The 27222-nt window shown below is 50.1% G+C and overlaps 2 long non-coding RNA genes across 2 annotated transcripts; one reads left to right on the top strand and one right to left on the bottom strand.

Annotated features, from left to right (window-relative positions):
• Positions 1-3548: 3548 nt before the first annotated feature.
• On the bottom strand, positions 3549-6328 carry LOC123334085. The gene is made up of 2 exons (XR_006551855.2): positions 5730-6328; positions 3549-4024 (listed from the first exon to the last, which is right to left on the bottom strand). It is a non-coding gene; the product is annotated as an uncharacterized LOC123334085 (long non-coding RNA).
• Positions 6329-10869: 4541 nt separating this feature from the next.
• LOC102403259 lies at positions 10870-26904 on the top strand. The gene is made up of 2 exons (XR_006551320.1): positions 10870-11434; positions 26537-26904. It is a non-coding gene; the product is annotated as an uncharacterized LOC102403259 (long non-coding RNA).
• The last annotated feature ends 318 nt before the right edge of the window (positions 26905-27222 follow it).

Below are 27222 nucleotides of genomic sequence, written 5' to 3'. Positions count from 1 at the left end.
GTGACAGTCTGACTGGAGTGGATTCAAAGCAGAGTGGGAGGAGAGGCTGTGGAGGTGATAAGTACAGACGACTGTCTACAGGGTTTAACTGTAAAAAGGAGAGCTCCGGGGCCAACTTCCTGGGGGAGAAAGTGGAGTCAGGAGAAGGTATATTTAGATGGGGGGGATTAACAGCAAGGCTGATGCTGTTAGGAGAGACCCCGCAAAGAGGGAAAGATGGGTGGGACAAGAGAGCGAAGAGAGACACGGGAGCAATGTCTGAGAATCCAGATGGACGTGGGGTGGCTCAGGCAGGTGGAGGGGCTGGCTTCAGCCAGGTGGGGAAAGCTCATCCTAACAGGACAGAGGCAGAGACAAGGGCACAGACGTAGGCTCGGGGTGGGGCAGAAGTGATATGGAGACAAAGGCCGCGCAGGTTGCCTGACTACTTTTATCTTGCCTGCAGTGAAATAGGGGCTTCCCTGGTGACTCAGTGGTAAGAATCTGTCTGACAATGCAGGAAACTTGGGTTCAGTTTCTGGGTTGGGAAGATCCCCTGGAGAAAGAAATGGCAACCTCCTCTAGGATTCTTGCCTGGGGAATCCCATGGACAGTGGATCTGGCAGGCTACAGTCCATGGGGTCGCAAGAGCTGGACACGACTGAGCGACTAAACAACAACAGGGAAACAGAGGAGGGTAGGAAGTGAGACCATAAGCTCAGGAAGGTGGTAACCTTGTCTCTTGCTATTGTTCTTCTGGTGCTAGGCACAGACAAGGTGTTCAAAAGGCACTTATGGGAAGATGAATGATTGAATAATTGATTAAATGTTCAGAATAAGCAGATTATCAAAGGACCTGAAACCTGTTAGCCTTTTCCTAAAGTCTCCAGCCAGATGCCCAGTGCCACTCTAACACACTTACTTGTATCCGCAGCTGTCCAACCCCAGGGCTGCCCTGGCCACCTGATACGACTTCAGGCCAATCCCTTCCCTATTCTTTCTTCTCTTGCTGGCAAGCTTAGAAGGGGCTGGACTTAAGGCCTCTTTGTAAAATGGAAGTTAGATTAAAACAAATTTATCTAATTTGAGATTAGTGAGGCATATCACATTTCTATCCATTCCTTGTCCTTTTCTTCTTTCCTAATTACCCTCCGGTTGTTGTCGTATTTGTTGCCAAGCCCATCAAGGGGAGCACCTCCAAACCAGTGACATCACCCATAGTTAGAAGGGAAAGTTGGAAAACCACAGCAGTGACCCCACTGCCTTTTACAGACATCAATAAAATTCAACTGCTTAGTCAAGCCCCCAGGAATATTTGTTTTATTAATATTACTAATAGTTTAAACTGTTCATAATCTTCTGGTCCAAGGCAGAGTTGTGGAGGAGGGTGGGAGTCCTGCCTGGGATGGGTTAAAATAGGTGTCCTGCCAGGTCCTTCAAGTCTGACGGTCTGGGTGCTCATCCCAGGACCACACAGCCTGGAGCCCGTGGGCAGGGAGCTCCTTGCCACACTGCACTCAGCCCGAACCACAAACCCACGGCAGCTCCAGGGCTCCAGTAATCCAGCCCAGTGCTTGCCAGCACGCAGCCTCCTATGCATCCACGTCAGGTAGTCTCCAGCTTCATGGGGACTTGTGGGTTTAAAAGCAAACTGCCAGAAAAGCTTTGGCCCAATTGTCTGTAAAGACCTGTGTGTCTAGTCACCTTGTTGATCCTTATTTGGCATGCCAGATTCCCGCCCAGAGCATTAGGGAGGGGCGGAAGGGGGTTGTCCGCCCCATCCACTCTTATATAACATGTGACAGTGACCTGGTGCCGCTTGGAAACATCTGCCGAAGGGTGACAGTCTTTCCCAGGCACCTGACAGCCTGGGGTACAAGAACTTTCGTTCCTTCCCTGTCAGGCTTGAGAGCAGGCTTGAGGGGGAGGGGTAGAAATTCACATACTTGGTCAATACATACTCAGCAAGAAACTACCGTGTGCCAGGCATTGTTCTAGATAGCGGAGGGTGTGTAAGGAGCAAGACCAACCAATCTTATGCCTGTGGAGCTTGCATCCCGGTGAGGACTCGGGGGTGGAGTGGGGGTATCACGTGAGAAAACGGCTCCCCTTCCATCCAGTCCATTCTAGGGGGTGGGCTTCCTTTCCCCCACAACCCTTGCTCGAGGAGCAGGTGGAGCCCTGGGTCCTTTCAGACCTGTGTCCCCGGACTGAGGCCCAGAGGCCTCCCCCTGAGCCTGCACCACCGGATCTGCTGAGGATGTCAGCTGATCCCATCTCCTCAGAGAGACTCGAAACCACTCGGCAATCAGGGAGATCAGCACCGCCACGGTTGGTGGCAAACCCCCGCCCGCTCTGGGGGAGCCTGCGGGGTCAGCTCCCTGCCACCTGCTTCCTGCCTCCGGAGCCACAGGGGAAATACTACCTCCTGGGGAGGTGGGGCCTGTCACCCAGATAAGCAGGCCTTGTTGGGCTGCCCACTTCAACAGGAAAACCCACTTTCTAAGAAGCAGCCTCCCTCCTCTCAGGGTTTTCCTGGCAAGTAGAAGCAGCACGAACACCTGCAGATAGCAGTGAGCTGGGGTGGATTAAAGCAAAGGCTGCTTAAACACCCACCCTCTCTTTAAATCCAGGGACGCTTCCCAAATAAAACATTTTTAGAGGGGAAAAAAAAAAACAAAAAACAAAAAAAACTTCAGGTCCACCACTGTTTGCAAAGAGCAGACAACTCAAGGTTTATCTTCTCCCTGTCATGGGCAATAAAAAGAGGCTCCTGACATTCATTCCCTTTGAGGAGTTTGTAAAAAACAGAAGGCAGCTGTACATGCTGCTTTGAGTATAAGGACCACAACACCTCCCATCCTCGGGGCCATGCTCCCCACGTGCCCGTGCGGCCAGTGCAGGGTTCGAGGGTGGGTCTCCACCTCCTGGGGTGGGCCGTCACCTCAGTCATCTCCTAGTCAGCAAGCCACACAGGACAGACCTTCCAAATCACCTTGAGGAAACTCATCTCCTTTCTAAGTCTCCAGAGTGAATAAATTAAGACTTTGTATGTAACTGGAGGGAGGTTTTCCAGGCCAAACACAAGTCACTCTGTGGTATCATGAAATTTCTGAAGCTTAAAAAAAAAAAAAATCACCAAAATACAGAGACATTTGCATGATTCTTCTAATGCAAAATTAGTTTCTAGATCAATGGTTTTCAAATAGGGGAGGGGAGCGGAAGGGGAGAGAGACCATAACTTTTTAGGGACTTTTTCAAACTACATTAGTCACCTTCACCCCCAGCTCCAGAGTTTATGGCACACGCCCCAGGGGAGCCTCCCTGACCAAGAACCACTGTCGCGGTGAGTTAGTCTTACTCACTGGCCCTCGAACATGAGCGGCCTCGGAGTCACTTGGAGGGCTTAGTAAGCCCAAACCGCTGGGCCCACCCCAGTTTCGGATTCAGTAACTCCCAGAGGGAGTCAAATACGTGTGTTTCTGTAATAACAAGGGCAGAGGTGCTGCCGCTGTGGCCGGCCCAGGGCCACAGTAAACCTTCTCCATGGGTTTCGAGGGTGAGAACGGTTAAGAACGCTGAAAAGACACCACGTGCTGTTTATTGCAAAAAAAAACAAGCTCAGCTCCCCGCCCCACCCGTTGCTTCTCTTGATGCAGAAGGTGTGACTACACACTAAAATGCCAAGGCTCCACCTCCACTGTCTCACCCATCTATGCCACGGGAGGAAATAAGGCCAGGAATCCCCAGCTGCTCTTTGAGCTGGAGCATAGATGCAAGCAGAACAGGCGCGGGCTCCATCCCCGTGCAGGCTGGGAAGCTTGACTTGTTGGGGATAGCGCCTCAGGCCGTAGGGACGCCTGGAGAGAGGAGCGTGCCAAGGGAGACACCTCGGCTACTCAGGCCCGCAGCTGCAGTGATGGTTCTATTCTCAGAATTCAGAAGGGACTTCGTGGTAACCAAAGGTGCAGCCGTCAAGCCAAAGTCAGGCCAGGACCCCCAGCATCAGTATTGGTCACGATCATGACACAGGAAGGAAACTGGCCTGTGGTTCCAGAGAAGGAAAGACAGTCTGAGTAAAGAAGAATTGTAGAATTTACCTTTATTTCCTATTGTGTTTTCATCACACATGAGATCGCGTCTCATAATTATCTGTGGGAGTGGGGATTTCTCCACCTTCTCCAGTGCTTCAGGGCAGGGAGTCTGTCATCACTTCCAGGGCCTAGCACAGTGCCAGGAACACACTAGATCCTCAGTTAAGGATAAACAAATAGATCTTTTAAATGTTCTAAAGTCAATACCTCCCCAAGGGGGAAAAATACCATCAAAGGGCAGGTCTGTGGGGGCCCAGGGATTGTGCTCAGCTCAGGGGAGCTCAGTTCAGTCTAACAAGGAATCCTGCAGCCATGGAGCAAAGAAAACTTCTCCCGGCTGTGTGCCTTGCCTGGCTCTGTTCCTGAATATTTAGTTGGAGTTGTTATGGCTTTTTCCCACAGGATGTCAGCCCCAAGCCTTCAGAAACTGTCTTCTTATTCTTCCAAAGAGTTAAAGACCTTCAAGCATTAGAAAGATGCTATATTTTGGCCGGTTATCAAAGTCAGCTATCCATAGAGGTGCTGATTGCAAGCTGCTCTCTGGGGTGGTGTGCACGCTGGGGGGGTGGGGGCAAGTAGGATGGGAGAAGGGCTTGTATTTACACCCACTCACACACCCAGGTATGCATGGGCACCAACACCAAATTTAGACATTAGCTGACTTAAGCAGATGACTCATTTTCCGCTCACTCCTTGGGGGTGCGGGGAAGGGAGATTGGCCACATGCAGTTAATGTTTCCCCTCAGATATACTCCGACCAATATCTTTGGTGGCTTGTCTTTCTTCTTTTTACGCCCCAGATCCCACCCAAAGTGCCCCTAGGTAGGGACTGCACAGTGGTCTTATCCATCCTTTTATAGTTTCTAACACTCTGCTTACCCCTTTCTGCTTCCCAGACGTCACAATGACACCCTCGGTGCTGGTGAAGGCCATGATAGAAAATATTGCCTTGAAAGCTACTTCTGTGTTGAGCATAAAACTGTTGTCAACATGCCGGCCCGATCCTATCGCTCTACAGGAGTCCCTCAGATATTTTTTTTAAAACTCAAAAATGAGAAATCTTATCCCCACTAAGAAGCCAAAATACCAACTTCTCCCCCTTTTTTTCTTGGCCACTAGGACCTTCAGAGTTAAGTTTAACAAGAGTTTTAGGTTTTATATACTTACTTCCTGCCTCCTTCTTGCAGTCCTGGAAGTAGGACAATGATTTTAATCATCTTATTGAAGATATGTTCCTTGTTGTAAGCACACAATTTTTAAATTTTAATTTTTGGCAAAACACAAAGTATCAATGATCTTAGTGTCAAACAGGGATAAACATAGATCCAGCTGCATAAACAATAGTGATTTCCCATAAACACAAATTCCTGAAAACAATTCAGGGGTCACAGTGGACCACAAGCTGATGATGGCCCTGTGCCAGGGGCAGCTGGGCCTAAGAGACTGGGTACTTGGGTGCAAGTTTGAACTGTGAGGGCAGTTCCTTCTCCAGGACGCTATTATATTTCAACCCTCCCTGACGCTTAGTGTTTCTCTCTCACATTGGCCCTTGGAAAAGATAATGATCTTACTAAGGCTTGCAGGAAAAGGTTGTGCCATGCTTAACTGCAATCTTTTTGCTTGGGAGAGCTTGTCTAGTAAACATCCATTACATACCTGCTGTTTTCAGAATCCTGCCCCCAGCTCCCGGGAAAGGGAGCATCCAGAGGAGAAAGAAGAGAGCGCAAGCCATTGCACTCAGGGCTTTTCTTCCAATCCTGGTCACCAGTGTCCATAGAAGCTTGTGGAAGCAAATTCCCCAGCAGCATAATGGATCTGGATTGGAAAGAGACAGCATTTCCTGCTGACCACGCTGATCAGACCCCGAATGGGCGTCCACACAGGCTTCAGTGTTCTGTTCTCCAAGGCTTTTAGAAAACTTCCTCCAAATGGACTATTGTGAGTGGGGCTCATTCCATACCCGCAGGCCTCCTGCTCTGCAAAGCCCACATCGTACCAAGGCCCAGCCTCCAGAGCACTCGGCGAGCTCTCAGAAGCTGGCGTGAAGCACCGCTCCACTGTATGGTCCTAATTCCTCCACTAATCCTCCACAGCCTTCATTCCTGTAGCTGCCGTGTTGGGGGTTCTGGCACCAGTGGCCGCGCGAGCCGGGCTGGCCCCTTGCCCTGACTTTTTTTTTAAATATAAATTTTAAAATGTGACTTTGAGATGAAAGCAAGAATGCCAAAAGGAGGCCGATGCCTTCTTGTGTTCAATTACAGCCCTGGGGAGTACCCCACACAAGGAACTGCTCAGAGCTCCAGCCAAGATGAAATCTGCTTTTCCAATAAGTACTTCAAACAGCGGAGGATGTTTTTGGCTGGATTCAGTAACTGGGAAGCCAACAGTTAATAGGGCTGGGCACTGAGGCAGGGCTCCCTGCCATCAGGGGAAATCTGAAGCTGCCTTTCACAGTGGCTCCCACTGCAACTGAAGTTACAAGGCACTTGTTTGGCTCCCCCAGACAAGCAAGCACGAACTCCACTGCTGGACCTCATTGAACACATCTTCCCAGATGAAAGATTTCACTATCCCAGTTAATTACTCTCCATACAATTTTTCTTCATTTTTTTTTCCAGGCCTAATTCCTTTATTCCTAGTCAAGGCTATGGTTTTTCCAGTGGTCATGTATGGATGTGAAAGTTGGACTGTGAAGAAAGCTGAGCACCGAAGAATTGATGCTTTTGAACTGTGGTGTTGGAGAAGACTCTTGACAGTCCCTTGGACTGCAAGGACATCCAACCAGTCCATTCTAAAGGAGATCAGTCCTGGGGTGTTCATTGGAAGGACTGATGCTAAACCTGAAACTCCAATAATTTGGCCACCTTATGTGAAGAGTTGACTCATTGGAAAAGACTCTGATGCTGGGAGGGATTGGGGGCAGGAGGAGAAGGGGACGACAGAGGATGAGATGGCTGGATGGCATCACTGACTCGATGGGTGTGAGTCTGAGTGAACTCCGGGAGTTGGTGATGGACAGGGAGGCCTGGTGTGCTGCGATTCATGGGGTCACAAAGAGTCAGACACGACTGAGCGACTGAACTGAACTGAACTGAACTGAATTCCTTTACTAAAAGTTCTAGCTTACTGTAAAGCTATTGGAATTTTGTTGGTCTGAATAAGGGACGCCAGAAATGTTGGTAATAATGAAATAGGGATACTGATGGTTATGGTGATAATGGATGAATGGGTGAGTGGATGGATGGATGGATGGATGTATGGGATAGGTAGATGGATGGATACACAGGTTGGCTGGTGGCAGAGGTGGAGGCAGCATTGAAATAAGTGGGAAAAGTTTTAGGAGGCCCAGTTCACAACCCTGGAAGCTGAAGCTCCTCAAAGCAAATGACTTGGTCAAGCTTACCACCATTGAGAGTGATCTATTAATAGAATGCAAGTCTTCTGATCCATGCTCTTCTCATGACAATGGCCTCTTGCTCCAGTAAGCTGGGCTGCACCTTGACTGAACGACATGCCATGATATCATGCTTTGCACTGATAGATCCTTCCAGACCCAGTCATGGTCATGAGTGCACTTTACCTATTTTAGTTACTAAGTATAAGCTAGTTTGGAGAAGGCAATGGCACCCCACTCCAGTACTCTTGCCTAGAAAATCCATGGACGGAGGAGCCTGGTAGGCTGCAGTCCATGGGGTCGCTAAGAGTCGGACACGACTGAGCGACTTAGCAGCAGCAGCATAAGCTAGTTACTAAGTCACAAAGGGAGTCATCATCAGGACCTAGATTCCAGTTTCATTCTTGAACTCCTGAAGTCACACCTAGATTTGGACAAATATTTCCTCACCTCTTAGGTAAATGTCCTTTGCACGGAGAAGCACCAGGATGCAGACAGGGATCTCTAAATTTAGCTGGGCATACAAGACTTGTTAAACCATGTATTTCAAGACCCCCATTCCCAGAGGTTCTGAATGAGCAGGTATGAAGTGGATATGGGAAGCGCAGGTTCAACAGCAAAATATTTATCTTTTTGGAGTTTTGGTTCAAATGGCATTTTCTTGGTAAGGCCTGTCCTGACCATTATGTTTAAAACGACAACCCAAACAAGGACCTAATATATAGCACAGGTTTTGAACAATATTCAATATTTGAATTATAGTCAATATCCTATGATAAACCATAATGGAAAAAATATGAAAAAGAATGTATGTATGATTGAATCACTTTGATGTACAGCAGAAACTAACACAATATTGTAAATCAACTATACTTCAATAAAAATATTTTAAGCTAAAAAAATAAAATGACAACCCACCCACATACCACCTCCCCACTTCTCACTTCCTACTTCACTCTCCTTTTTTGTCACACAGCATCATCACTTTCTGTTATTCCACTGCTATGGACTGAATGTGTCCTCCTACTCTCATACCTTGAAGTCATAACCCCTTGTGTGATGGTATTTAGAGACAAGGCCTTTGAGAAATTTAAATAAGGTCATGAGGGTGGAGCCCCCATGATGTGATGAGTGCCCTTATAAGAACAGGAAGAGCCCAGCATGCTCTCTCCACTATGTAAGGACACAGCATAAAGGTGGCCATCTGCAAGCCATGAAAAGGGTCCTCACCAGACACCAAATCTGCTGGCACCTTGATCTTGGACTTCTCAGCCTCCATAACAGTGACAAATAAATGCTTGTTTAGGCCACCTGGTCTATGGTATTTTGTTATTTCAGCACAAGTTGACTCAGACAACTATATAATTGACTTGGTTCTTCTATATATCTTGATCTCCCCAGGCGTGGAAGCTCTGTGAAGCTTCCTGCTGACTCCAGTGAACCTGGAACAGCCAAGGTGGATAATAACTGTTTAAAAAGATAGACAGAATCAGGAAGTGGTTCTAACATAAGTGGCCCAGGATACACTAGAGTAATCCTGGTGGAAGAAGAGCATGAGCATTGGTATTAACCAGATGAAAGTTTGGACCCCAACTCTACCCACTTCTGCGTGACTTCAGACCCTTTAGGCAACGTTAGCCTCAGCTTTCTCATCTGGGGAATGGAGGCAATCCCTCCACCCTAGGGTTGCCACACAGGAATCCAGCACAGATCCTCCACAGAGCACTGCCCCACCTGCAGAATTCTTCCCTCCTTCCTCATCTTCTGGGTAGAATTTTGCATTCAATGACCTCGGAGCAGAAAATGTGCCTGGAGCCTCCCAGGTAGGGGAGAAGCATGCTCTTCTCACCCTGTGGAGAGAGGCAGGGAGGACACACTATCAGAGGCCATCCATCAGGGGGAGTGGGGAAGTCCTCCCTGCAGCTCCTTCTGCAGCTCAGAGGACACGCATTCACCTCCCTCCATTGCTCCATCCCTTCCCACCAGCAGGAATGAACAAGCGCTCTCTGAGTAAACAGACAATAAATCACTAGCTGGGATCACACTCTCCCTCCAAAAGCAGCATCATTCAAGACCTCAGGCAGAGACAGCGTGTGCTTGGAGGCTGCAAAGTGGAAGTAAGCATTCCTCCCAAAACAGCCCAGCCAGTTTCCCCGGGGGGTCCTTGAAGAAAATCCCATAGACTCTGCCAGCCCCACCTGGAGAGACTTAAACTAGAGCATGGGAGCTTTGGGCAAGGTGGGAACAGGATTTCCTGATAGAGATCCTGGAATAGGTGACTGAGGTTATAGAATCTCTTTTCTCTGAGTTTTATGAAGCTGGTAGGAATTGGGAAGCAGGGACACAGGAAATGTCTATACACATGCATGCACACACACACACAGAGATACAGATTATACATCCCAAAGAGAAAGAAAGCAGAACCTCCATCCACATGGAAAGCTGGACAGTGGCAGGGACAGTCCATTCGGAGTCCAGAAGACTGTCCCAGCTCCACTCTGCTGCCAACTGTGTGGTGACCTTGGGCCTGTTTCTATCCTGCCCTGCACTAATTCTTAACCCACAAGACGAGAGCATGAATCTCCTTGGTCCTCCTCCAGCTTCTGTTTCATGAGGCCCTGACTTCCAGCTGGGCTCTGGCCAGATGTGCGGCTGAGGCAGTAGGGAAACTGGTCCAAGCTCACGGCTGCCTGGATCCCTGGGGTCGCCCCCAGGCCCTTTTCGAGGTCCAATTTGAGGCTCAGACCTTTACTTCCAGAGGCTCTGCTAGAAGGTGCAGGATCTGTACTGACCTTCCACATCTCTTCCCTAGCCTTCTGTCTGTAGGGAATGGTGCCTGGCAGGTGAAATCTCCCGAGTTCTAGGACAGTTGTTTCCAGCCAGTCCTGCTGGGTCAGAGACCCCAGGGTCAGGCTGAGCCCTCGAAGGACATCTGCCTCTGGCAAGGGGTCACTCATTAGATTCAAGGAGAGACTAGCATTTCTCAAATTAAACCAAACCAGCTCCCCTTGGAACCCAGCCATCACTCCTTCAACATTGCCTAACAGTGTCCAATCTTGCATCTGGAACCCTGAGGGGCCCTACCAGGGGCTTCTGAGGAATCAGCTTGAGAAGGGACATGCTGCAGACCAGCTGTGTGACCCTGAACATGTCCTTTCCCTCTCTGGGCCTCAGTTTCCCCATCTGTGCTGGCCTGGCTCCATGTCATCTGCCCAGTGCTGATGGTCTGTGTTTCTTTCCAACACCCCAGCAGCCTCCCCACTTCGGGGGCTGCCCACCTCAGTGGCTGGTCATGGTTGGGAGGGGGCAGGGGTGTCAACTGAAGGAACCAGGCACAGGCACTGAAGGTCAAGAAGAGAGCAGGAATCAAGCCTGCCTGTTGCTTCCCAGAATTACCTCCTCTCCTCTTCTTAAAATTATGAGCTGTTGAAGCCCAGAGAGTCATCAGACATCATCCAGACCAGAGGTGTTCAGGCTGCTTTTACCCTCAAAACCTTTCTCCAGATGAAATTTCACACAGAGGCCCAGAAAATCAAGCATGGGGGAGGGGAGAGTCTTTATGATAAAAGCAGCTCTGGCATGCCTGCTGGGAAAGCAACTCCAGAGACGTCCTCAGCCAGAGGGGAAGCCAGATAGGGAGAACAGCACTGCGCCCGACTGGGCAGTCTCCTCTAGAATAAACTCCCATCCTGGCTTCAAGGAAGTGTTTTTTTTTTTAACTAAATTTTCATCAACAACCAGAACTCACTCCTCACCACCACAGACAACGTTCCTTACAAAGAGAACTGTCTTGTCTGTCATATTCAAGGGAGACAATCTCTGGCCCCATCTCTCCCACTCCTGCATATAAGAACATTATCAGGTTGAAATATCTGATCTACGCACCTCAGATAAGAGAGAAAAGGAGTAGGCAGCCAGGAACTGAGCTGAGGAGAGCCAGGGAGAAGAAAAACTCAGAAGGAGAAAGGTAAGACTTGGTTCTTGCAGCTGAAGTGGAAGATCCAAGGATCTGGCCTTGGGGTACCAGGTCTGCGGGATTTCCGGGGACCTTCGGGGATCCTGATAAGGTAGGGGAGGGGCAGGGAGCTGCCGGGGAATGGGAAAGGACATTGCTGCCCCAGTCCGGTGGAATCTGGGAAGCGATCTCGCGTCATCCAAGGAGCATGAACAAAGGCTGGATACTCAGGGTGAGCCCGGAGCCCTGCCTGGAGGAGGCGGGCAGCACGGCTGGCCGGGCGAAGCAACTTGTGCCGAGTGGCTGCAACGGCCGCATCTCCCCAGCACCGAGCACAGCCCTGACGTCAAGCGCGGTGGGGCCGCGGCCAGCTCTAACTAGGTACAGATGCACGGAGGAGGGCCGCCTTGGCCGGGAGCAGCTCCTGCGGGCCCCCCTCCCCCAGCCCCGGAGCCCCTCCAGCCCCGGGCTGGGAGGAGTCTGAGTCGTCGGCCCGGCGGCCTCCCAGGCGGCGCAACAGCGCGCCCTAGTGGCCATGGCCCGGAGAGCGTGTCCAGGAGCCCCTCAGCCCTTGGTGTGGGTCTGACATCTTTGATACCTTCTAACACTCAGAGCAATTACATCTCAATCGTGGGAGGGACTTTTCAAAACCCCAGTGCCCAGGAGACACCGCACCTTAGTAAAATTAGAACCCCTTGGAGCGGGACCTAGGCGCCAGTATTTTTTAAAACTCTTGAGGTGTTTGCTATGGTCCACCAAGTACAGTTCTGGTTCCCTTAACGTAGTGGTTCTGCTACTGCTTTGAGCCTACATCAGAGTCACTTGGAAGGCTGGTAAAACAAGGATTGCCAGGTGCCGGCCTGGAAATACTGGAGTTTTCTGCCCCAGTGTGTCTGTGGTGGGGCCTTCCTAGCTCTAGCAGTTTCCCGGGTGATGCTGATGCTCTGGTTCCCAGGACCCACCTTGAGGACCCAGGGCTGAACTACCATGACTCACAGCGGGGCAGGGCACAGCACTGAGATCACCTGGGAACTGGCTGGAAATGCAGACTTGAGGCCCCGCCTCAGATCCACTGAATCAGAATCTACTGATAATCTAAATTATCAATTTGTACCATAGGATTAGAAGCATGCTCTAAACACCATTTTGTCAGGCCTCATAGGCTCAGACTGTGTTGAGTGCTGGCAAAACCTGTCCACATCCTCCCCAAAACCTCTGGATCAGAGAGCTGGATGGGACATTCCAGATTACCTGATCCATTTCTCCTGCATGACAGATGGGGGAAAGTAAGGCCCCAAGAAGGGAAGGAACTCGCCAAGGGTCAGTCACCCTGGGCACCTCAAGTTTCATCTATTCATAAATATTCCCTCTCCTCCCGGGGAACAGTCGTGAGTTATGATTTCATTCATCCATGGGTCAGGCACCTCGAGCTCAAGGGAGCCTGTGGGGCCCAGGTCTTGCCTGTCCTGTCTGCTTGGCGGTACGCTGAGGCAGGGAGTGGGAACACAGGCAAACTGCAGCGCTGTGGGAGGTGGCCTGCACAGGGTGACTCGGGAGGGGCTGGGCTTGAGAGCTGAGGGTCAGCCACCGACTTTAAGTGTATAGAGACTGACACCCATTTTTTTGCTCATGATTATTTTTCTGACTTCTCAGGGAAAAGACACAGATCCGAGGCCTATCTTACAGGCACCTGTCTTATAGAGGGGATATACCGGTCATCCGGTCTTTCCAAAGTGGAAGGGATGGAGGGCTCTGATTGCAATTCACAGTGGATTTCTTTTGTTGTTGTTGTTGTTATTTGTCATGCAGGTACTCTGAGGGGTACACAGAGTCCAGGTGGAGAGACTAGAGAAACATACAAATAAATGGCAGTGGAATAGATATCACAGGACTGGGGGTTCTGACGCCCATGGGTGTGGGAGGAGGAATGGCATTTGGAGCAAATGGATGCTGGAGGGAGGTGCACTGTGGGTCCGGGAGGCTGTGTGGCTCTCAGAAGCAGGACATGATGGACTTGGAATGTGCCCGAGTTTGGACCTCACACTCCTAACCACTCCGCTCACTGCCTAGTCCTCAAAAGGTACAAAGGTGAGAACCACACCCCCACCCGCATTGTGTCCTGTCTGGGATCTGTAAACAGGATGTCTGACTGGAAAAGAAGCAGCTGAGGCTGAACAGAGATGGGGACGTGGGACTTTAAGGTTGATGAGTGTGGGTTCTATCCAGGATCCCATGGGAAGCCATCTGAGTTGTGATGCAGGAAACAGGCACTGATGGAAGTTTCAGGGAGACTGAGGCTTTCTAGAGTCCAGCGAATGGCTGATATGTAAAGCTCTAGCTTTAGGGCCTGTAGTGAGAGAACCACCAAAGTTCTCTATAAGATTATCTCAATTTTGAAGGGATAGATGCATTTTAACATTCTCCCTTCATTTCCATTCATTCCCCCAAAGCTGGGGGTGCGGTAGGGGCGGGGGAATAAACAATTTGTAATTGTTAAATAAAAATGGGTAGGTGTTTGTTTTCCACTTGTGGTCTTTTACATTCCCAGCTACACCACCCTATTATCAGCTTTACAGAAAACAAAGAAACTGAAATTAAACATTAACCGGGGTCATTGAGAATGTCAGTGAAATGAACAGGCCTGGTGTTAGGAGAGGAGAGGCCCCTGACTCTGGCTGATTGTTCAAACAGGAAAGGGACCTGAGTGGGCCCCATTGCCAAAGGATTGGGAGGCCAGCCGATCCCAATAGGACTTTTCATTCCAGCCAAGCAAAGACTGAATGACCGTCTGTGTAAGGGCAAGGTGCCTGGGTACCAGGAGGGCTCTGACAGGGTTCCAGCCCTGAGAACCATAGGAGGACCTTTTTTGGCTGGGGGGTTGGGGGGGACCAGGGGCAGAGGGGGGAGCTGGGCTGGGTTTTTGCTGCTGTGTGCAGGTTTTCTCTAGTTTCTGCGAGTGGGGACTACTCTCTCATGGTGGTGCTCCACTTCTCGTTGCAGAGGCGTCTCTTGTTGCGGAGCATGGGCTCTAGGGCACAGGCTCAGTAGTGCTCAGGCTTCTTTGCTCCATGGCATGTGGGATCCTCTCAGACCAGGGATCTAAACCCATGTGCCCTGAATTGCAAGGTAGATTCTCAACCACTGGACCACCAGGGAAGCCCAGGAGAAGGGTTCTTGAGGAGGCAGATCCAGGGCCACGGAAGGCAGAATGGGGAGTGATGTGTTTCACCCTCGAGGAGGTAGGTAACATCTGCTGTGGGTCTTAAAGAATCAACAGACATTTACCCGTAGAAAGAGAGGGCGGTCCAGGCAGAAGGAACAGGTGAACAAAGGGTGGAGGGCCACGCAGAGCATGTGTGGTGGGAGGACGTGGGTGTGGAGGATGGCCAGGGCTGGAAGGTAGCATGGAACTAGACTGGAAACACCAGCTCTAAAGTTAGGTTTGATTAGAAAAGGTCTGGGGACCTTGTCTAAAGCCCCAGGCCACTGTGGAGGAAGGTGGGGTGGCAGGGTGTCCTTGTGGGAGGCTGCTGGGATCATCCTAGCAAGAGATGATAAAGACTTGCCCCAGGCTGCAGCAGAAGGGAGGGGTGACTGAGCTGAAGAGGATTCCAGAGGCACAGTCCTCTGACTCAGTGACTGGTTGTGTGAGTGGGAGGCGAGGGAGACTGAACACTCTGACCTGGTGCCATCCTGAGGGGGAAGGAGTGGTCTCAGTCAGGAGTTCAGCTGGGCCACAAGAAGCACACTAGTATCTTAAACAGAGGGAATTGGTTGCATACTGATGTAAAAGCTGAGAAGCCGCATAAGATGTTGAGGCTGCACGGAGGTTAACAATGGGGAAAACCACTGGCACCATCTAGAGAAGGAGGGATGGAAGGGGAGACTGTGTAAGAAGAACTGGAAGGCCAGCCGAAACCAGATCAGGCCTGTGCAGTGGGAACTGGGGGCATGGAGGAGGCCCTGCTGGAGACACTTCCCAGAGCAGAGAGAGGGGAAGATCCTGGCCTCTCTCCGCCCACCTGCTAATGATCAAGTACATGAAAGCCCAAAGACAGGAAGTGCCTGGCACAGGACTACTAGAGGCACCTGGGTGAGCAAAGATGAGTGCAGCTTAACATGGGAAGTGTGAGGGACCTCTCTGGAAGCGTACCCAGCGTGCACTGGAGACACAGACATAGGGCTGGAGAGGCAGGTATCATCAGCATGACTCTGTTGGAGGTTTTCCCAGTGGAGGCAAAAGCTGACTCATGCCTGAGTCACACCGTCCCGGAGCTGAGCCTTGTGGGTAGGGCAGGGCAAGGGGGTGTCAGGTGGCTCAATGAGATGCCAAGCCCCAAGGTCAGGAGAAAGGCTGGCCAGGAGAGGCTGTCAGACCACATCATCATCCACATCTTGATGCTCTCTGGGCCTTGGCTTCCCATCTGTAGAGTAGAGAGAATACTGCGCCCCCATCACTGGGAGAACAGAACCATACAGAAGCACTTTGTGAACATGATGCTCTGTCTATGCCAGGAAGACCAGAATGCCCAGGAGTCGCCAGGAACAACTGGGGCTCAGTGACACCAGGGCTGGGCAAGGCATTCGGGTTGAGTTTTCTGTGCCCCTGGGGATTCCTGAGGTAACACATCCTGCAGAGAGGCCGCTGGCAAGTGCAGAACCCACTCTGGCTCCACAGAACACAGGACTGCATGGGATCTTTGAATTCCCCTGGTGTTAGGAAACTTGGCCTGGATCCCTGAAATGATGTGCAAGATTCTATAGGTACTTCCTTCCTGCGAGAGGGTCTGATTCTTAGAGGATTGACAACCACAGGGGCTGACAAACCACAGGTTAAGCCGCTCCACACTGCAGCCCCACCTCCCACCTGCCCAGGCCGCACCAGCAGCCCCAGTCATGGAACTCCTTGCGGTTGCCCCCAACGCTCCAGGCTTTTTCAAATCCTTGACCCTCAGAGGATGCTGCCCCTCCACCTGGAATCTCTCTCCTCCCCTCTCCTCCCACACATTTTATTGTCTCCAGTCTTCAACACTCAGTTCAAGCATCACTCCCTCCAGAAAGTCTCCTCTGGCCTCCTGCCCCCTGGCCCCAGTCCTAGATGGACGTGGCAGATTGCATTCTCCAAAGACTCTGATATACTTAGACCATCCTGTAAGATCTCCTAGCAGTATGATGGATACACACTACTCCCACGGAGAGGAGAGTCTCTGTCCTCTCTCCTTGGATCTTGGATCTGGAGGGCAGGGTGGCTTGTGACTGCCCTGACCAATGAAGCACAATGATGCCTTCAGGGGCCAGGTCAGAAAAAGACAGCTCTCTGCCTGGTTCTCATTCATTTTCTCTCTCTCTCCTTCAATCTCTGGGTCCTCCTTGGACCAGTCACCATGCTGGGAGGAATCAGGGCCACAGAGAGAGCCATGGGCCCAGAGTCAGCAACCACAGCAAGTGTGGACCTTCAGGTCACCCCTGGGAGGCCCTACATAATGGTGTAGATGCAAACTGTCCCCACCAAGCTCTATCTGTGTACTGGCCCCCAGAATCCCTGAGAGATAATAAATGATTACTGCTGGTTTAAGCTGCAATATTTCAGGGTAATTTGCTTTGCAGCAATTGACAAAAATACTTCTCTGGAGTCCTGTGACCCCTCTGCTTCTCTCTGTTGAGGCACTTTTTCCTGAAGCTGGAAGTGTTGGCTGACAGCCAACCCTCCAGATGCTGAGCACCCAGAGCAGGGACTAGACATACCGCTTGCTGCTCACAGAACACCCCGATAACGTGCCTCCAATGAAACCTAGGAAGTAAGGGACGATTAGGGATAGCGGAAATGAATTCCTAGGTCAGAGAAATATTTGAGCTACAACTCTAAAGATGTAAAATATGGTTGTTTTTTTTTAATGAATGAAATATTGGTGAGAACGTATCCATTGAAAGCTTTAAGGTTTTATGAATTGGTCACCGTAGACTGTGGTCTCTTATTACAGGGCTTGCTGTGGAGTAAGCTGATAAAGGGACATGAAGGGACCCAAGGCCAGTGATTCTCCCTTCAGCTTTGCAGCTCAGTGACTTCACAGAACTACCGAATGGTGCAGGTTTCTATTGGGTTGCAAAAAAGTTCATTTGGGTTTTTCTGTACGACGTTATGGAAAAACCCAAACAAACTTTTTGGTCATCCCAATACTTCCCTCATTGTGATTTCAGCGTGCCCTCCAACAACAGGCAGCCTTCGTCTCAGGGAGCATCTCTCCCTTCCTCCTGGGGCTCTACAGGGCCCCAGGCAGTCACCCGCTCCCCAAGGCTGAGGCCCCCCAGAAGCCACCCTCCCAAGGGCCCCAAACACAGAATCGCTACCCTGTTGCCCAGACCAGACTTCTGGCCTCTGTCTCTGGGAGGGCACCTCCCTCCCAGGAGGCAGGCAGAGAAATGTCATGACAGGGACCTCACGAGGAGCCCTTTCCAGTTTCCAGAGCATTCTCTCCTGCTTCGTGTCCTTGATCTCCTTGATCTCCGGGTCACCGAGGCAGACCCGGGAGATGTGACGAGGAAGTGGCCTCAGCAAGCCTCCAAACTGGGCTTCTGCCTGCACACAACTGCCCCCCAACCCTGCTCGGGCCACTATCGGCCAGGCTGAGGCTAATCACCGTGGTGGGGCCTGCCGTCTGTCCCTGGGGTGTACTGGGTCATCCACAGACGTCTAACCATCTCAGTAACCATGTCAGTTAGATCCTGGCACCCAGGACATTTCTGGACTTCCTTGACCTACAGTGTCGGTTAAGAAAACAAAGCTCGGATAGATTAAATAGGATTAGACTGGTACTTCTGTTGCCAAAAGACACACACTCACATATACACAGCAAAAACAAACCAAAAAGACAAACCAAAAAACTTTAGCATATATTCCCCAAGCCAGTTTTTGGATTACTTGCTGCTTGGGATTATTTGTGTTCCTTTTCCCGTGTACCAAAAAAAAAAAGAAAAAAGAAATTCAGTTAGCTGTGCTGTGTCTTTTTCACAGATGTCTGCTTATATAAATATTTAGGGAGTACGAGCATGTGTCCCGCACACGCACACACAGGCCTCGCTATGGATAAAGAGGTCTCAGGGTTAGGATGCATTCTGGAATCTCTCCTTCCACACCTCCCGCGTCTGGTCACTGTCTTTGAGGCTGACATTCCTCAAGTTGAGGGATGGGCAGGCAGAAGGCTGCAGGCTGTGCGCCAGCCAGGTCAGCTTACGGCGAGCTGTCAACCCGTTTCTGACGCCCCAGCTAGGCCATAAATAACCGCAATGAAACTGCAGCAGGCCTCCGGGGCCCCTGCAACGCGCTCCCCTCCATCAATCACCCCTAATGACTGCTTGGCATTCAGGCTTCCGCCCGTGACCCGACCCCGGCCCCAAGCATTCTTTGGGGGCGCAGCGTCCTTCCCAGGCATAGAATGGGTCAGCCGGGAGCACACAGCTTTGAGAGGTCCCCGTGTCCTGCCAATATACTTTATGGAGGCTGGAGACAGGCAGGAAAACTCTCATCACTCAAAAAGCCCCTCCTTCCCAAATGGGCTCCGGAGAGCAGAGCTACAGCCACCATCCACGTGGTCAATCTGGTCACGGCGGATTCTAAGGTGCAAATGAGCCCACACAGCTATAGCTTTCCTCGGCATAATACTCTATGGAGAAGCCGGCTCTGTGCTGTTTGCATTGTGGGTGGGCACGAGCCAGAGGACACTCAACGCCCCTGTTTACACTTCTTTGTCCTGTCCTCAAGTGACAATTACCTTTCATTCTTGCCTTCTGCTCATAAGCCTGGTTTGTCTCAATTATCTCACTCTCCTAAAAACATCAACTTCAGGGCCTATACCCAGAAGAGTTGAAAACCTTTATTCAAAAAGATAGCCCTACGTTCACAGCAGCACCACTTCCAGTAACCAAGATACGGAAGCAACCTAAATGTCCATCAACAGAGGATCGGATAAAGACAATGTGGGACATACGCAGTGGAATATTACTCAGCCATAAGAAAGAATGAAATAATGCCATTTGCAGCAACATGGATGGGTCTGCTTCTGGGAAGCCTGACCAAAACCATCAGGAAACGTCTGGGGAACGAGTGAAGGCATTGTGGCTGCAGGGACGCTCCTGGGGAGGTGGCAGCAGGAGGGATTCTGAAGCACCCGGAAGGGTGACGCTGGGAAGAATGAAAAGTCTCCAGGAGCCTCCGCTTAAACAAACAGGCACACAGGCTCTGGCCCGCGCAGGAGCGCACAGGCCAGCGCACGGGCCCTCCAGCACTCCCACGGACTCCGTGAGCCCAGAGCCCTCTTGAAGGACCACTCTGGATGGGCTCATCTTCGGGGTAACTGAGCACGCCTGTGAATGACCCCGCACCATCCATCATCCTCCACCCTTGTTCCCACTTCCCGGAATTGGGGGGGCATTGGGAACTGGAGGTGGGCGCTGGTGGCTAAATGCTCTGCCTCCTAGAGCCGCTCTCGATGTGTCTCAGGCCGCCCTTCTGGAATCAGTCCCATTGCCCAGAGCAGCTTCCACAGTCATCTGTGTGTTGGTTTTTCCTCCTTCCCTGTCTCCTGGGCCTTCCTCTTGGGATCACCTTCTAATTAAACCGCATTCAAGCCCTTGATCCGAACTGTGCTTGCAGGGAATCGAAAACCAAGCCAGAGCTACACTTCATGTGGACTTTTCGCAGGCAGCTCGGGTCATCATTATCTACCCAGGAACTCCATATTTACCTCCAGCTCTGAGCTGGAATAACGTGTTACCCTCAGAGCCACTCAAGTGCCCTCTACTAAATGCCTAGCTGCTCTTCTTTGGGATTTCATATCTGATTCTGCTATTTTTCTCTTTGTTGCTGGCAAGTCTCCAGCAGGACTGCCACTCTCCTCCCAATTTACGATTTTGTCTTTAATCTACTATAGTCTGGAAACCATATGATCAAACTTGGTGGACTTGTGTCTAACATAGAAGTGAACAGAGTCCAAGGGCAGGAATGTACGTTTGAGCAAATGCACATGCTTTCATCCAAGGGAGCAGAAACTTATGTTGGCTGCTCTCAAGACATGTTTCTTTTTCCTGGTTTCGAGCTCTAATTTGGAGAGCATAGCGGTTGGGTAGTGAAATTTTGCATGAGTGAGTTCTTGTATTTCAATTTAAATAGACGATGTGTTTGTGGGCAAAGGCAGTGGATCTAATAACACTTATTGCAAATGCCCTAAGGCTTCAGCCTGCCCTTTATTAGGATATGCTGACTCCATAGATGTAAGTTTTAAGACTCTGAGGGTCTTCACAAATTTGCCAGCTTCACAGATGCCAAAAAATGTCACACTCCACAAAGAATGATGACTGACACACACAGTTTGGAGCGAAAGTAGAATCTGTCCAGGGATTGAATTAAAACCTCCCAGGCTTCCCAGGTGGCCCTAGTGGTAAAGAACCCACCTGCCAATGCAAGAGATGTCAGAGACACAGGTTGGATCTGGGGTTGGGAAGCTCCCCTGGAGCAGGGCATGGCAATCCACTCCAGTATTGGTACCTGGAGAATCCCATGGACAGAGGAACCTGGCAGGCTACAGTCCATGGGGACACACACAGTTGGACACAACTAGAGTGACTTAGCATACATTAAGCCTCCTAGTCTAACCTCTTGCCTCTCCTAAGATGTCACATGTCCCCTCTTGTGGACAGGAGGAGGTGTGTGCCCACACTGGCCTAGGTAACTCCATGGGATTCTGCCCATGGAAAGAATTCTGTTCTGGGCTCGCCTCTTTCCTTGGCACCTTTCCCAGCCTCAAGGGCATGGGGCAGCCTCTGCGTGCCATGGCTGATGGCACAACTGGGGAAAAGCCACAAAAGAGCCACATTTCAGGGACAAGCTGAGAACATAGTGCAGTAGGCGTGTCAATGGTAACCCACCCGGAGCCGTGGGAGTGAAGCCAGGGGTGAGGGAGCTGAGTGCTGAGAACAGGGGTGGCAAAAGCGTGTAGGTGTTGCTGTTGGACCTGGGACCTCCCAGGGCTGAACGGTGAATGGGAGTTTCCTTCTTGGCCAGGTTCAGTCCTACAGGGTGGCAGTGGACTCCCCTCTGGCGAGGGACAAAATCTAGGCAGAGGGAAGCATGTCCCATTGGGGCCCTGGCCCCTAGCCAAGCCATGGCTGTGCAGACCCCAAAGCCTGGTGTTCTGGGCAAGGTGGCAGGTGACAGGAGGGCTAAAGTCTGAGGATCATAGTTGTTCAAAGAATCAGGGTTGATAAAGTGTCATCACGGGGGTGGTTACTATGTGTGGTTTGAGGGCTGGAGTTCACACAGAGCAGGCTGACGAGGATGTGGTTGGAGGCTGAGTGTGGTCGGCTGCAGAGAGGCAGGAGGCTAGGTGGTTGTCGAGTGGTCAGTGGGGCTGGTACTCGATGCGCTTGAGGATGCTGCAGCCTCGGTGAGGCCCATCGTCCCTCTGAGTTGTTGCACGAAGGGAGGCAGCAAGATGTGGACAACTCCACCCACCTGGGAATCCTCTGGGGCCACCTGAGAAGGAATCTCATGGATTAGAGCATCAACGGGGATGCAGAAGCCCCCTGAGGCAAGCTCATCACCTCAGTGACTGCAGGGAGAGACTCCTCAAATTTGGCAAGGGAAGAAAATATAATCCCTTGAAAAAAGCGACTGAACTGGCTTCCATGCAGAAATCTGTGAATTTCCCAAATCCATGATTCCCCAAGCCAGAGGTGAAATCTGGTTATGAGAAGCAATCAGTTTCTTGGTTGAGGGCAATTTGGCTGAAGCATAGGGCTGTCAGGAGCTCAGACCCAGACCCCTGCTCCCAGGGAGCGACAATGCATAACTAGACTGGGAGTGTCCCCGCAACCACTCAGCTCCTGGATTCCTAGGACTTGAGGTCACCCAACCCTGACCTTCTCACCTTCACCTTATTCGTATCCCTTGAGACCCCCGACTTCCACTGGTGGTAACTTCAGCTCTTACAAAAGACACTAGTGAACCCCCTTCCTCTCAACAATACTGACCCCCACTCTGCTGCCCCCAGCCCCTGGCTGCTGTACGCTTCTGTAGCCCCTCCCTGGACGCATCCCTGCTGGTGCTGATGGTGCCTTCTGTCCTGACCTGGCCTTGCCCCTGCACTCTCCTGCCTCAGAGGGTGGATCTTAAGCTTTCTCCTTGCGCCCACCCCACCCCGCACCCCTCTCTGGCTGCCTCTCTTTAGTCCTCAATGAGAGACTAAATTATTTGTATTTTGTAGAGAGAATTCTATTTTAGTAGGATATGCAGGAACCCAAGCTAGGTCCCTGCTGCTTGTATAAATTGTACAGACCATGAAAAAAAAAAGAAGCCACATTTCGTCCTGTGTGCTTGACTGGCCCAAAGAAGTCAGGACATGGAATCTTCCCAGGGAGGTTGCTCCCCAGATTCTTCATTTTCAGCTCAAGGAGTTTCCAGAAAACAACTCAGCCCCATTGTCCTGAATGCTCAGTGCAACCTTGCAGGAGCATTAGGGTTCCCCACCCAAAAACAGGAATGTCTTTGACTATGAAGTATCTCTCTATTAAGGCTGACCCCAGAGTCTGAAATTTCTATGAAATAAATCCTAACACCCCCTTCAGTCTCCTGAAATAAATGTCACAGTTATCATCAGCTCTCATAGAAAATTTAAAAATTAGATGTTCTAATTGTAATAAGCTAGAATAAAAGGTAGTTTTAAAAAAATATTTATTTATTTATTTGGCTGCATCCAATATTAGTTGTGGCACATGGAATCTTGGTTGCATCATTCAGGATCTTTCGTTGAGATGCACGGACTCTCTAGCTGCGGCGTGCAGGCTTAGTTGCTCCGCGGTATGTGGGATCTTAGTTCTCGGACCAAGGATTGAACCCTAGTCTCTTGCATTGCAAGACATATTCTTAACCACAAGCCCACCAGGGAAGTCCCCAAAAGGTGGTTTATAATAAAATAATATTCATCTCTGTGTGTAAATGCTTGGATTAGACCTCACACCTTGGTGAAGGTCTTGGTGAAGACTGGTGAAGTAGCTGGAGGCTTTCACTTACTTCCATACTGATTAAAGGATGAATTTTAGAGAAGTTGCTTTTCCTCTGTACTCTACTTCTTAAAATAAGGGTTAAGTATTGCTAAGGGGAATTTCCCCCCCAAATCCAGAACAACTTGCATAAAATTGCAAAGAAAACAAAGCACAATCTTCCTAGAATGTATTTACTGAGGAAATACATTTCAATCTTGGAAAACTGAAAGTGTGCAGACAGCAAGGCAGAGACAACTTTGAATGTATATGAACAGAGATCATTACCGCCGGCAGGATTTCACCCCCAGCCGTGTCTGGAGGTCTGTTCGCGGGAGAAGTAGGACCACCTCCCCCCATCCTACCCCAGTCGTGCAGGATTGTCCCTCTTCAAACCCCTACCCCACCCCCGTGCAGGACACGCTGCATCACTGGGACAAATCTGATAGCCCGGCGTGCCTAAACACCACGAGGTGGCGGTGAGAGCGAGACCTCAGCCTCCGCACCGGCCGCTCCTCGGCGTGGGCGCGTTCCAGAGTCGCAGGAAACAGAAGCCTCCGCAGGAGTTGCCATCCGGGAAGCGTCCCAGACCACGGAGTCCCTGTGGTCCGGTGTCTGCTAGGGCTCCCAGGTTGACTTCTGGGAAAGCTATTCTCCCAGTACGCCACGTGGGGGCGCCCTGAGACCCAGAATCGGAACCTTTTAAGGTTTGTGAGATGTTCAACATCTCACAAACCTTTTAGAAAAGGCAGAGGAACCAGAGATCAAATTGCGAGCATCCGCTGGATCATCGAAAAAGCAAGAGAGTTCCAGGAAAACATCTATTTCTGCTTTCTTGACTATGCCAAAGCCTTTGACTGTGTGGATCACAATAAACTGTGGAAAATTCTGAAAGAGATGGGAATACCAGACCTTACCTGACCTGCCTCTTGAGAAACCTATATGCAGGTCAGAAAGCAACAGTTAGAACTGGACTTGGAACAACAGACTGGTTCCAAATAGGAAAAGGAGTACGTCAAGGCTGTATATTGTCACCCTGCTTATTTAACTTCTATGCAGTGCAGAGTACATCATGAGAAACGCTGGGCTGGAAGAAGCACAAGCTGGAATCAAGATTGTTGGGAGAAATATCAATAACCTCAAATATGCAGATGACAGCACCCCTATGGCAGAAAGTGAAGAGGAACTAAAAAGCCTCTTGATGGAAGTGAAAGAGGAGAGTGAAAATGTTGGCTTAAAGCTCAACATTCAGAAAACAAAGATCATGGCATCTGGTCCCATCACTTCGTGGCAAATAGATGGGAAACAGTGGAAACAGTAGCAGACTTTATTTTGGGGGGCTCCAAAATCACTGCAGATGGTGACTGCAGCCGTGAAATTAAAAGACGCTTACTCCTTGGAAGGAAAGTTGTGACCAACCTAGATAGCATATTCAAAAGCAGAGACATTACTTTGCCAACAAAGGTCCGTCTAGTCAAAGCTATGGTTTTTCCAGTGGTCATGTATGGATGTGAGAGTTGGACTGTGAAGAAAGCTGAGCGCCGAAGAATTGATGCTTTTGAACTGTGGTGTTGGAGAAGACTCTTGACAGTCCCTTGGACTGCAAAGAGATCCAACCAGTCCATTCTAAAGGAGATCAGCCCTGGGTATTCTTTGGAAGGAATGATGCTAAAGCTGAAACTCCAGTACTTTGTCCACCTGATGCGAAGAGTTGACTCATTGGAAAAGACTCTGATGCTGGGAGGGATTGGGGGCAGGAGGAGAAGGGGACGACAGAGGATGAGATGGCTGGATGGCATCACCGACTCAATGGACGTGAGTTTGAGTGAACTCCGGGAGTTGGTGATGGACAGGGAGGCCTGGCGTGCTGCGATTCATGGGGTTGCAAAGGGTTGGACATGACTGAGCGACTGAACTGAGATATTGAACTGTCAACAGAAGCAACAGGAGGCAACAGGAGGCAGTGGGAGATAGAGGCAGTGGGAGATGCAAACAGTGTGAGGGAGAATTCATTACTGGACTACTGCTGTGCTAAATTGTCTAATCTTTGGCAGAACCATCCAGTTTTCCAATATCCACTGTTAGCCCTGAGCAGTTTTGAAAATGGCATTTCCAATATTCCCAATAATTATAATTTTGATATATAAACAGCAATGTTAACATCCTCTGGAAATACCAATGGATACAGGTGAAACAAATGCAGTGGCCAAGCAACTATCCAGTTCCTTCCTACCCCCTGCCAACATCCCTCACAATTCCCCAGAAATAATACTAATAATAATAGATGACATTTTTGAGAACTTACCCCATCTCATTTTTCTGGGATCTCAACATGAATATTTTATCTTCACCAGTGACTATGAGATAGGAACTATTATCCCCATGGTAAACAGTATGGAAGAGAGAACCGAGCTGCAGAGGGTTTCAGTAACTGGCCCAAGGTTGCCTTGCTGGCAAGTGGTGGGGAATCACTGAAGAACTGTGGAACTTTCCAGGCATTGGCGCAAGGACTCTCTTCTGCGTGTAAGAAGGCATTTTGAAGGAACTTAGCCACCCTTGTACTGCAAGAAAACAAGGCATCCCGTACCCAGCTTATTGTCACTCCAAAACCTGAGAGCACTGAAGATTACATAGAATAAAATGCACCAACAAGAAAAAAACCCGGTGAGATTATTTTGCCACATGGCGTTGTGGCTTGCTTCACTCATGAGTTCATCTGAGCGTTTCACCAGGTGGGCCTGACAAAGCATACATTTGCTCCCCGGCCCTGGGGCAGATATAGAGAGTGGAAGACCTAGAACTGGGCAAAATCCAGCCCTGAGCTTTTAAGCCTGGCTGAGCATTAGAATCACTGGAGGAGTTTTGTGTGTGTGTGTGTGTGAAACTGATATTTGGGTCTCCCCAGGCCAACTGAATCATCATCTCTGTAAATGGGGTCCTGTTGGTTTTTTGCCTTCCCCCAGGTGATTCTAGGATTCACTGAGCATTGAGAACCAACCTCTTCTGGCCAGAGAGGAGCCATGACTTACCAAAGGGCAAATGTTGAGGAAGGAGGACTCAAGTGTCCTGATTTCTTTCCAGAACCCATCAAAAAAAGCCCTACTGTGGCACCAGACCAGGACCACCTCCCAAGAAGGCAGCAGGACTGAGGACGCCGGGTACACAGCACACTCAGAGCTGTCTCCTGATCTGCTTACCCCTGCATCTGCATCTGGGGGATGCTCAGCACCTCCTGCTTCCTGTCGACTCCAGCCTCAGGATGCTAGTGGCCCTCAGTGGTCAGGACTTGCACCTCTGCGGGCTCAGGCCTGACCTCCCCAACCAGGAAGCGAATCCCCAACCCCCACCTCCATCCCCTTTGTTACTTTACCTTCATCAGGTAGTTGGCTCATCACATAAAACATCCAGTTAAATTTGGATTTCAAATAAACTAAGAATCCTTTTTTTAGTATAAGTATGTCCCATGCAGCATGTGTGTGCTTATTTGTAACCCTGGCAACCCTGCTCAAAGAGCATAGTGACTCTGGTCTCACTCAGCCAACTTAAAAGGCCTGCAAACAGCTTTCCCTGACTACTGGCCTATGCTTTTCCCCCATTTCCCCAGCACCATTCAACACAGAGAAAGATTATTATATTTTAACTTAACAAAGTGTTATATTTGGGGGGGGGGATATAATTAAGAGAAATGTCTGGTTGATTATCTTGCTCCTTTATTCCTGGCAGTAGACATAAAGACCACTTGGACCAGGAGCTGTAGCTCAGCCGGC

This window comes from Bubalus bubalis, chromosome 1 (assembly GCF_019923935.1).
Source record: "Bubalus bubalis isolate 160015118507 breed Murrah chromosome 1, NDDB_SH_1, whole genome shotgun sequence".
NCBI lineage: Eukaryota > Metazoa > Chordata > Mammalia > Artiodactyla > Bovidae > Bubalus > Bubalus bubalis.
This window is presented reverse-complemented; position numbering and strand designations above follow the sequence as displayed.